The sequence below is a fragment of the Myotis brandtii genome, unplaced genomic scaffold, assembly GCF_000412655.1.
Source record: "Myotis brandtii unplaced genomic scaffold, ASM41265v1 scaffold8, whole genome shotgun sequence".
NCBI classification, from domain to species: Eukaryota; Metazoa; Chordata; class Mammalia; order Chiroptera; family Vespertilionidae; genus Myotis; species Myotis brandtii.
In genome coordinates this window covers 6,374,818-6,385,629 of record NW_005371219.1, presented here as the reverse complement: position 1 = coordinate 6,385,629, position 10,812 = coordinate 6,374,818, and the positions used below count along the sequence as shown (strand labels likewise).

At 42.8% G+C, this 10,812-nt stretch overlaps 1 pseudogene; it reads right to left on the bottom strand.

Annotated features, from left to right (window-relative positions):
- Positions 1 to 1,599: 1,599 nt before the first annotated feature.
- On the bottom strand, positions 1,600 to 3,153 carry LOC102245990 (annotated as a pseudogene).
- Between the last annotated feature and the right edge of the window lie 7,659 nt (positions 3,154 to 10,812).

Genomic DNA, 10,812 nt, shown 5'->3' with positions numbered 1-10,812 from the left:
AAATAGCTCTTGAAGTTGCTGTGTTATTCAGGTCACAGGGCTAGGTACAAAAAGTGTTAAAAATGTAATATCATATACTTACTTTGTAAGGAAGACTATCATTAAAAAGTTTAGGAGGATAGATCTGCTTATGTAATGGTAAATAAAAGTAATTTTGTGTCTTTTCTATATGAGTATCAGGTATCTGGGAAGGAAAAGCTCCAGGAGGCTGAATTGACAGTTACCGTTTTTAGACTGTTTCCTTCAGCACTTAGCATATTTTTGCCTGGGTTTACAAATTTTTAATGCAGTCAAAACGACAAGACAACAGCCTTTCCTTTACTACTGTTTTTGCAAGCCCATATAAGTTGATCCATTGGTATCTGAGGGTTGTTTTTTGTTTTTACTCCTTCCTGCCTTTGTTCTTTTGAGATAGTGAGCAACTGCTGGAGAAAGACCATAGCTTCCGCCAGGAATCAGTTTTGCAGTGTTGAAGCGTCTACCTACAAGTTCCTATTGGCTACAGTATCCCAGTACTGGATAGCAAAAGATGAGGGAGGGGACAGGACCTGCTATCTTGAAATCTTTGAAACTCCATATTTTTAGTTTTCATGAATATCTTTCTCCATTTACTCAGTTAAGTTCTTGACAACTTTCAGCCACGTCTGAGGATGCGCGCGCGGGTATGTGTGTGTGTGTGTGTGTGTATCATCTAAACAGTCATATGGGTATGCCAGTTAAATACTGAAGATCTTTGTGCTTATCTGCATGATTGCCATGTTTGGTCATGCCCTTGCACAGATGTGCCCAACTCAGGATAAGTGGAGATAGAAAACCAGTCTGTGTTCTGGGTGCCCTTTATCTAATTCCTACAAAGGGGCCTTATGCACTTATAATGGCCCTGTGTAACACAGCAGCTTGCATGAACGTTGGCCTTTATTTGGACACGATGTAATACATGTATAACAGCTATTTTTTAAGGTATGAGAAAGAAAACGGATTTAACCTCATCTGTGAAAGAAGGATGACAAGATAGTTATTGGGCCAGTTAATGTTGAGATACCCCTTCCCCAACAGGTGTTTCATAGAGTCCATCCTCTACAAAAGGCACTGAAGTATTTGAGAATACCTGCCCTGAAGTTTGGCTTTTCCACTAATGCTGAGTCATCTGTGATCAAACTTATGCAAGCTTTAAGTACAACTCCCCAAAATATCTAGAATTGCTTAAGGCTTTTATTTTTCAAAATTTTGGTCCATTTTCTATTACTCTATTCCTGATTGATAATCCCAGCATTAGAGGTCAGGTAATTGTCTCCATGTTTTCATTAGCTTCTTCATACTGATTAGTCCAAGGATACACAGGGAGGTTGTGGTAAAATGGGAACTGAGGGTTTCAAATGATGGTTCACATTTCTTGAGAATTTTCCATGTGCCAGCCCAGTGCTAAGCACTTTACATGCATTCTTATTTAAACCTTACTGCAGCCCCACGGGCTAGGCTTTATTTGATAGCTCTCTTTTCAGATGTGGAAACTCAGGTTTGCAGAGTTTGAGTAAGCGGTGGGGCCAGAATTCAAATTCAGGTTTATCTGATTCCAGAAGCTGGTTTGTTTTGTTGTTGTTTTTTGGTGAAAGAAAAATTTTAATACCGCTACAATAATACAATGTTAACAAAAATTGGCCAGGTACTGAGGTTATTTTAGTGAGCTACCATCATTTAAATATAAGAAAAGTAATTTCTTGGTCCAAATTAGTGAAACCTTAAAAAAGATTGTCTCTAGAGAACATTATTTGAGAATACTGCTTTTCCCGACACATTCTGATTCTCAAATTCACTTTATAACAACAGTGATCAACTTTTGATTCTTGCTTTCTTAAAAAGCTGTCAGGTTTCCATTTCTTCGGGAGACATTCTCCCCAGTGTGCTGTTCAATCCCACAGGTTAAACTTTCTTCGTTATTATTAAGAACTTCATACATGTTAGTGAGATTGCCGTTCATCGCTTTTTCATCCTTTCGGAAAGACACGGGAAGGCTGGCTAGACTGAAGCTGACGTCTTTGAAGGTGTGCAGCAAGAATATCCCCACGATGACTGCGCAGAAGCCACTCAAGGTGCCAATGATGTCCACAGGCATGTCCTGCCACTCCTTAAAGAGAATAGCCGAGCAGGTCAGCACGGAGGTGGTGAAGAAGACGTAGTAGATGGGGGTGACGAGGGAGGTGTTGAATATGTCCAGGGCCCTGTTCAGGTAGTTGATCTGCGTGCTCACACAGACCACGAGGCTCAGCAGCAGGGCCCAGGCCAGGGGGTGCTGCAGCACAGGCTTGCCAGCAAACAGCTCCTTGATCGCTATGCCCAGGCCCTTCACACAGGAGACGGAAAACGCTCCGATCACAGAGCAGATGGTGATGTACACGAGAATGTTCGTCTGTCCATGGCGGGGTCCCACCACGAAGATTAGTATCAAGGACACAATGACCACAAGGGTTGCAAAGACCACAAAACCCAGATCCCCGAGCTTGTGTGACATCTCGTTTAACGTCTCGATCTCCTCTTCCTTCGGCGCATGAATGACCAAAACTGTGGAGCCCAGAATGCTCAGCAAGCACCCGATCTTCCCATGAAGCTTCAGCCTTTCATTGAGGAAGTATGAAGACAGAGTGGCACTGACGAGGACGCTGAGTGCTCCCAGCGGAGTCACGAGGGTGGCGGGGCAAAGGCGTATGCGGCGAAGTTGGCCACCTCACCGGCTCCCATGGAGAGCAGTCCAGCTCACCACAGCCATTCTTAAGATATGCATGGCCACCTTGACCTGCTCTCATGGAGCCTTCGCGGGCCAGTCGCAGAAGGCCTTTCTTTTTCAAAATGAAGCTCCCTCCGATGAAGATGCTGGAGCTCATAGCCAGGCCCAGACCAATGCAGAAGTCATACTTCCCACGCCCCGGGCTCATTGCGCTTGTTATTGAAGAGGCGCCTGGGAGTCACAGGGATCACAGGACTGAGATGCCGGTGCTGGAGGCGAGGCGGCGGTTTTCCAATCCCGTGGGCTGGCGACCGCGCAGCGGGCTTCCCTCTGGTCACCGTCGCTCACAGCCTCACACAGGCCGAGGGGGCCGACCTCCTCTGCGCTCGCAGGGCCAGCGCCTCCATCTCCGTCCAGTGGGAGGTGCGAGCATCCCGCGCCATCTACTCCATGGGGAGCCCTGAGGGCAGGTAGCCCCATGGGGAGCCCCGAGGGCAAGTAGCCCGGGACAACTTCCAGTCCCGGCAACCGCCCGCCCGCACCAGGGACCGCGCCAAGCCGAAGCAGAAGCTGGTTTTTAACAATTGAGCATATTGCATTGGCTAGATAATATTTTGCTAATCCAGTGTTCTTTATGTTGTATAATTCAAGCATTAGCAATTGATTGAATACCACACCAGGGATTCTGGGGTTAGAAAAGACATCGGAAAGATCAGGGTCCCAGTTTCTTGGTCTTACTTTGCTGTCAGCAAACAAAGGCCAGTTGTTAATGTCTCCTGGAAGTAGATTTTGAAGTGTAGAGAGACTTCCAAGAAGAAACACCATCAGCCCGGCTGGTGTAGCTCAGTGGTTGAGCATCAGCCTATGAACCAGGAGGTCACGTTTGGATTCCCAGTTAGGTCACATACGCAGGTCACAAGCCATCCCCAGTTGGGGCGTTGCAGGAGGCAGCCGATCAATGATTCTCTCTCGTCTCTATCTCTCTCTCCCTTCCCCTTCCTCTCTGAAATCAATAAAAATACATTAAAAAAAAAAAAAAGAAACGAGATCATTTCATAAGGCATTCAAACAAAGATCTGGGGTTTCCTTTGAGGAACCCTGCTCTTTTAGTCTGATCCATAGCAGGACGATGTTTCCAGGAAGAACAGAAGAGCATCTTTCTCAGGATCACTTTCTCCCCTTCACAGTTCTCTTAACACGTATGTAACTGATGGCATACCCAAAATTTCTTAGGAAAGAGCCTGAAGAAATCCATTCTGAAAAATCTAGATCAGTGGTTCTCAACCTTGGCTGCACATTAGAATCACCTGGGAATCTTTTTAAAATCCTGATTTCTGGGCCTCATCCTCCGGAAATTCTGTTTCTTTGTTATGGGGTGGGGCCACAACATTAGTAACAAAGAAACAGAATTTCTAGAGGACGAGGCCCAGAAATCAGGATTTTAAAAAGATTCCCAGGTGATTCTAATGTGCAGCCAAGGTTGAGAACCACTGCACTAAGATATAAGTGAGTTTACACATCCTAATGTTACTCCTCATTCATTCTACAAGTATCATTCATTACTAAGTCTCTGACACCCTCTGTGCAGAGCACTGGGGATGGGAACTGAGAGAGACAGCTGTTCCCAAGGAGCTTTAGATCGGCTGTGAGGCACAACAGGTAAAAATACATCAAACACTACCCTAAGGCATTTGCAGTATACTAGGACCCAATCTTATTTTAAAAGGTGGAAATTCCAGGGAGTGGTGGGTCCTGGAGAAGGCATTTGATGGCCTGTCTAGATGCTAATAAATCTCACTTTGTGAAATTAAGACTTTGGAAGAGAAGCAAGCTGAACCCTAAGTTAGACAGTAGAACCAACGAGTACATCACAGCCCTATTATGTTATTGTGGCTGCCAATGACCTCGTGCTCAGAGGTATCTCTTGCACATATTGCTGCATCAGTTATGTCTGTCACAGGGAGCAAGCTGAGCTTGAGTTGTCTCTTTTCAGTTAAGTTTTTACTTGTTCATATGTGCATGTTTCTTGCCTGTGTGGAGAGGAATCAGACACGTCTGGGATACCACAGATACTACAGTGAACTAGAATGTTGTTTGCCCTTAGAAGTTACAACTTTGCTTGGATATTGGAAAGCCCGTTTTTAGTTCCTTCATGGGACTGAGAGTGTAGGGTCCTTTCATTCCTGATGCAGTGCCCTGGACAGTCTCTGGGATCTTACGAGGGTATTAATATCTAGTTTACTTGTCTGCTTTCTTCCTTAAGAAAGGAAAATATTTTAATGGTTCATGGACTTTAAAAGTATCTGTTTAAAACAAGTATGTTTTTAGAATCAGTATTTAGGGTAGTTAATGATATCCTTCTGAAAAAATTGTGTCTTTGTGGTCTAGAGGCATGGTCAGGAAGACCCCTACCTCTTTTAGTAATTCCAAAAATGTGTTCTTTAGTAGCCTTTCTTTAAAGTAGTGGTCTGTGGTTAAATAAGTTTGGGAAAGACGGCACATTATCCTCCTCTCTTGGATATTTAAAGTAAAAATCAAGGTATTAAAAATTCAACAGTTTTAACGAGAAGTGGACTATCAAAAGGGAGACTTTGGCAACAGTCTTTAATGGGACTACCTTCCCTGTATGGAGGTAGATTGCTCTTTAAGATGATTATGATCACAAAGTAGGATTTTCAGTTACACTTAGGGATTAATGCATCTTGCAACACCTGAAATTTCAAGTCAGTTAGTACTTCTTGAAGGTTAAAAAAAAAAGTTTTCACGCCCAGCTGGCGTGGCTCAGTGGTTGAGCGTCAGCCTATGAACCAGGAGGTCATAGATCGATTCCTGGTCAGGGCACATGCTTGGGTTGCGGGTGTGATCCCCAGTCGGGGGTGGATAGGAGGCAGCCAATCAGTGAGTCTCTCTCATGTCAGGGCACATGCTTGGGTTGTGGGTTTGATCCCCAGTCGGGGGTGGATAGGAGGCAGCCAGTCAGTGAGTCTCTCTCATGATTGATGTTTCTGTCTCGCCCTCTCTCTTCCTCTCTGAAATGAATAAAAATATTTTTTAAAAGAAGTTTCCACATTTGCCGTTATGCTGATATCTATGTACGGCAGCTGTATGCTGCACCTAAACTTAAAGGAGGTTTTGGCTATAGTTCAGAACTGAACTGCTCTGTCTAGCCTTTTATGCTAAGGAGTGTGTGTGTGTGTAAAGCTGCCTATATGACTAATTATTTCTATATCCGAGGAAGGTTTTTTGGTAATGGTGCTTTATACAATGGACGAATGATCTGGTTCTTGGTCCTATACATCTCGTACGATAAATACCTGACTGTTATATGCACTGAAAGAGCTTGGAAAACTAAGAGAACTCACTGATGGCAACTGCTCTACCTGAATTTTCCTTTTTCTCCATCTTAAAGCATCCAACTTTTTATTCCATGTAAATTCATCTAAACTGCCTGCTAAAATAAGTCGTTAGACCACAAAAATGGTTCCAGGATTTTGGAATAATAAAGGAGTATGGTGTGAGCATCTCATACTCTTCTTTCCTGAATGTTTCTGAATTCAGGGCAAGACTGAATAGTGTAAATAGTGTGTACTGAATTCTAATGAAATACAACCATATGAGTATTGCTGGGATTTTTATCAATAAAATTAACTGTCAAAAGAACCAAATCAAGCAAAAAAAAAAATAAAAGCTCTTATGCTTTTGCGTGTCTTTTAGAATAACTCATACTCTGTGCTCTTACTGTGATATGCCCTTTACATGGTCCTGTTGAGCCCATGTTGTAGTTCCACGAGGCTTATCCCAGGCCATGTACTTCCTTTTTCCTGCCTTCTTTGGGGTCTTCTATGCCCCAAGTTTGTCCTGTTGTCTTTTGTCTCTATGCCTTTATCTGTGTCACTCCGCTCTTCAGTGTGGTTTTTAGTCCTTGTATGATTCTGATGAAATAGCCATTTTACTTCTTTTGTGACAAACCTGGGACGTAACGATTTTATGCAACTTGGGATGTTTTGTTACATTTTGATGCACTTGAAATGTTTTGGGGATAGCATGAATTCAAATGAGTTGTGAATTAAGCTTAAAGTGGAAGATGGAGACCCAAATTTCAACCTATTCTAATCTACCATTCTGTGAAAGGCATTTTTTTTTTATGTCTTAATTTCCTCTGTGAAAGGCATTTTTAAGATAATACATATTTATAAGTGATAATTTGCATAGCCTTTACCATAAAGAAAGGATTTTCATATACATTACTTAATTTAAGTTTTTAGAGTCGCCTCGTAGGGTGTCATTACCTCTATATAAAAGCCTAAGAAACCACATGACCGGCCGGTAGCTATGATGTGCACTGACCACCAGGGGGCAGACACTCAATGCAGGAATTGCCCCCTGATGGTCAGTGCGCTCCCATAGCAGGAGCGCCACTCAGCTGACAGATGGGCACCAGATGCCGGGCTGATGGCTGGAAAGCACAGCTGTGGCTATGCGAGGGGCCAGGATCAGGCTCCTCCCTGGCCACCTGCCGCTTCGAGCACTACTACATCCCTTGAGGGGTCCCGGATTGCAAGAGGGCACAGGCCAGGCTGAGGGACTGTTGCATGAATCCGTGTACTGAGCCTCTAGTTTATAGATAAGAAAGTTGTGACTTGGCAGTTTAGGTTTGGGCCACATGATACCAGTTTCTACAAACACTAAGTTGAATTTAAGAACATCTTTTTAGCTGGGTAAAAATTTGTACTTATGTTAAAGTTGACCTGAAATGTAGAACCCTACCTTTTCCCCCCTTACAACTATTTTCTGCATATTTACCTATGCGTTCTCTAGAACCCTACTAGTGCCTCCTACCCAGGTTATCAGAAATCCTGTGCAATTGTTCTTTGCAATAGAATACCACTTTGAGTTATCACAACCTGACTAAAGATCTGCCCTCACATTCAAATTAAACAAACAAACAAACCTCAACAGGAACAAACTAAACCCCAAATAGTACTGAACAGTCAGGTCACCACAGCGCTGAGCACACAGGAACGGGGGGAGGGGAGGTGATTTTAGGTGTTTTTATTGGCAGCGGTTCAGAAGGAGTGACTCCCATGTTCCAGGAACAGCTAGCCCTTCTGAGACCAGAGTGATGGAGGAAGACAGTGCATTCAGGCATATGTGCAGCAAATGTGCATCCACCATACCTTCTTTGATAAAATATCTTCATGAATAACAAAAGTAATTCCCCACCTTGCATATACCTAGATATTAGAACTTGCGAGTTGAGGGAATGACCTACCTTATTCTCAGGTCGGAAGTCTTTTCATTTCACCAATTTTTAATTGTGGGGCTATATATGAAATACAGGTTTGAAACAATGTATGGGGACCAAAGCAGTGTTTCTAATCTCCTCTGTTCCCTCTGGATAAACATACAAGTCTCATGGTCCCTGAAATGGGTACATAAAGCCAAGTATTTATCCACCAGCCAAGATCTTGTTGCTTTATTTTTAGTTGTATTTTGCAGATAATTAGGGTTCTATTTTTGTTTTTTAAATACAAAATTATAATACTGAATATATATATTTTAAACTAAATGTGCCTCTCTGGAACTTCTGATATGTCCCTCTTAGGGGGAACTGCTGCCTTCCTCCTCCAGTTCCCCCACTTGAGAATCACTGACAATAGCTTTACATTTAATTCAGGGTAGGTTTTTCTATAATTAGATAATTAAAGCTCAATGAAAGGTCGGTCAGTCGTTAAATTACTGCATAAAAGTCAGGGAAAGGTGCATTTCTCTGCAGTTCAGCTCTTACCCATTTTTTTTTTTTTGCTAAAAAGTAAATTATGTCAACAGTGTTCTGCATGTGTTCAGAAAGTCAAAATTTATTCTTGTGACAAACTCAGACTGGATCCAAAACCAAATTCTGAGATACATTTTATAAAAATAGGAAACTCCACTGTTCATTAAATGGAGATGTTTATTGACTTTTCTGGGTAGATAGGTATTAAGGCCAAGTTGAATGGGTTAGTCTGGTGACGGTTTTTAGTAGTAAAAATTTTTTCATCTTGCTTAATTATCCTTTGATTAGTTTTGACTTCATGTTCCAGTTTTAAATAGCAGCATCTCAAAGGGTTCACACTTGTCAGTGGTTGTTTTCAGTAAGTGTAGTATTCTACCTTACTGGTTGGTTAACCCAGGTTATCCAACCAGGCCTCCTTTGCTGAGTGTGGTATAAGCAGTGTGATGTGGTGTAAATAGCACATGTGTATACATTTAAAAAATAAATATTTTTATTGATTTCAGAGAGGAAGGGAGAGGGAGAGAGAGATAGAAACATCAGTGCACGTCCCCCACTGAGAATTGAGCCCACAACTGGGCATGTGTCCTGACCGGGAATCAAACCATGACCTCCTGGTTCATAGGTCGATGCTCAACCACTGAGCCACGCTGGCCAGGCTACGTGTATACATTTTCAAACAAATTGTTTTTTCCTGTTTTGGATTGCTTTCTTCAGGTATATATGAGATTACTGCTTCAAAGGGTATGAAAACTTACACATTGCCAACTTGTTCTTTAGAGAACTTGAATTGCTTTACTATGCCCCAGCAATGTACTGCTTCCTGAAGCCTTTAGAAGCAGCAAATGCTTCGGCAGTTATTTATAATATCTGGAAATATAAGAGAACACATACCAGTGAATATATTAGAGTAAAACTTTGTTACCACAGGTGGAATACTAGGAAGGCCTGAGATTATCTTAGTCCTTAGATTCTCTCTCTCTACACACGTTGGCAGGTGGGACACACCCTTTCCTCTGCTCTCTCAGCGCAGGTGTTGACCAAGGCCTTTCTTGGGGTTGGGAGTGGTATTGGAAATGAACCTTTTGGAGACTGAGCAATGAATTCTTCATGACTTCCAGGTGGCATTTTATCCTCTAGAATCTAGATGCAAGCATGTCAGACTCGCAGCTGGCAGGCCGCATACCTCAGGGCATGTGGCCCGCTGGCCGGAGTTTGACATCCTTGTGAGAGGCTCAGTCTGCAAGAGTAGCCCATCTCATTCTCGCCCTGTGCTGTTATTGCCTCACCTCCTCTGGACCCAAGTCTGTTGAAAAGAGTTTAATTAATTCATCTAAGTGTGTGTAAAATTATTTTTTGCTTCAATTGATTTTTAAAAAGAGATACCGAAATCATTTAATTTATTGAGCACAAACTCAGTGTATTAGGGGCCATGTAAGAAACAAATGAATTTGACTTATTCCATATTCTGGAGAGGTTATGAGGGGAGACAGAATGCTATGCACACAATAACTCTAAAGCAGTATGCTGCCTATGTTAAATGCAGTGTAAATAAGACGACTTTAGAGGAAGGCGAAGTGGCTTCTGAAGGAGCTGACCAGGGAAGGCTTCATGGAGGTAGCTTTGGGTGAGGCTTTAAAGGATTGGTAGACTGTCCTCAGCAGATTCAGCAGAAAAAGGTATTCCATGTGAGGGTGCAGGACCTGGGCAAGGGCTAGTGAAGGCTAATAATGATTAATGTTTTACAGTGCTTTACTATGTGGTTTATGTGAACTTGTTTGTTTGTTTTTTTGGTTAATCCTCACCCAAGGATATTTTTTCCATTGATGTTTAGAGAGAGTGGAAGGAAGGGAGGGGGAGAGAGAGAAACATAGATGTAAGAGAGAGACATCGATGGGTTCCCTCCCTCACGCACGCTGACTGGGGCCAGACATGCCCTTGACCAGGAATCAAACCTGGGACCCTTCGGTGCGTGGGGCAATGCTCTGACCACTGAGAACTCTGGCCAGGGCTATGTTATCTTGTTTGATCTATTCAACGATCCTATAATATAACTGCTATATGATCCTCGTGTTTCAGATGGGCAACTGAGCCTAGTAAGTAGCGGAGCTCGATTTGAACTTAAGTCTCTGGCATCAGGACCCAGGTTCTTTATGTTGGACTACACACTAGGCTCATTAAGTGAATGACAAGGAGTTTGGAGAATATGTAGGGGAAAGTCACAGGAGTTAAGTCTGGAAGAGGATGGGGAGCTGAGGAATGGGAGGTTTGAATGCTGAGTAAAGCAGCTTGGACATTATTTAACAAACAGGCAATG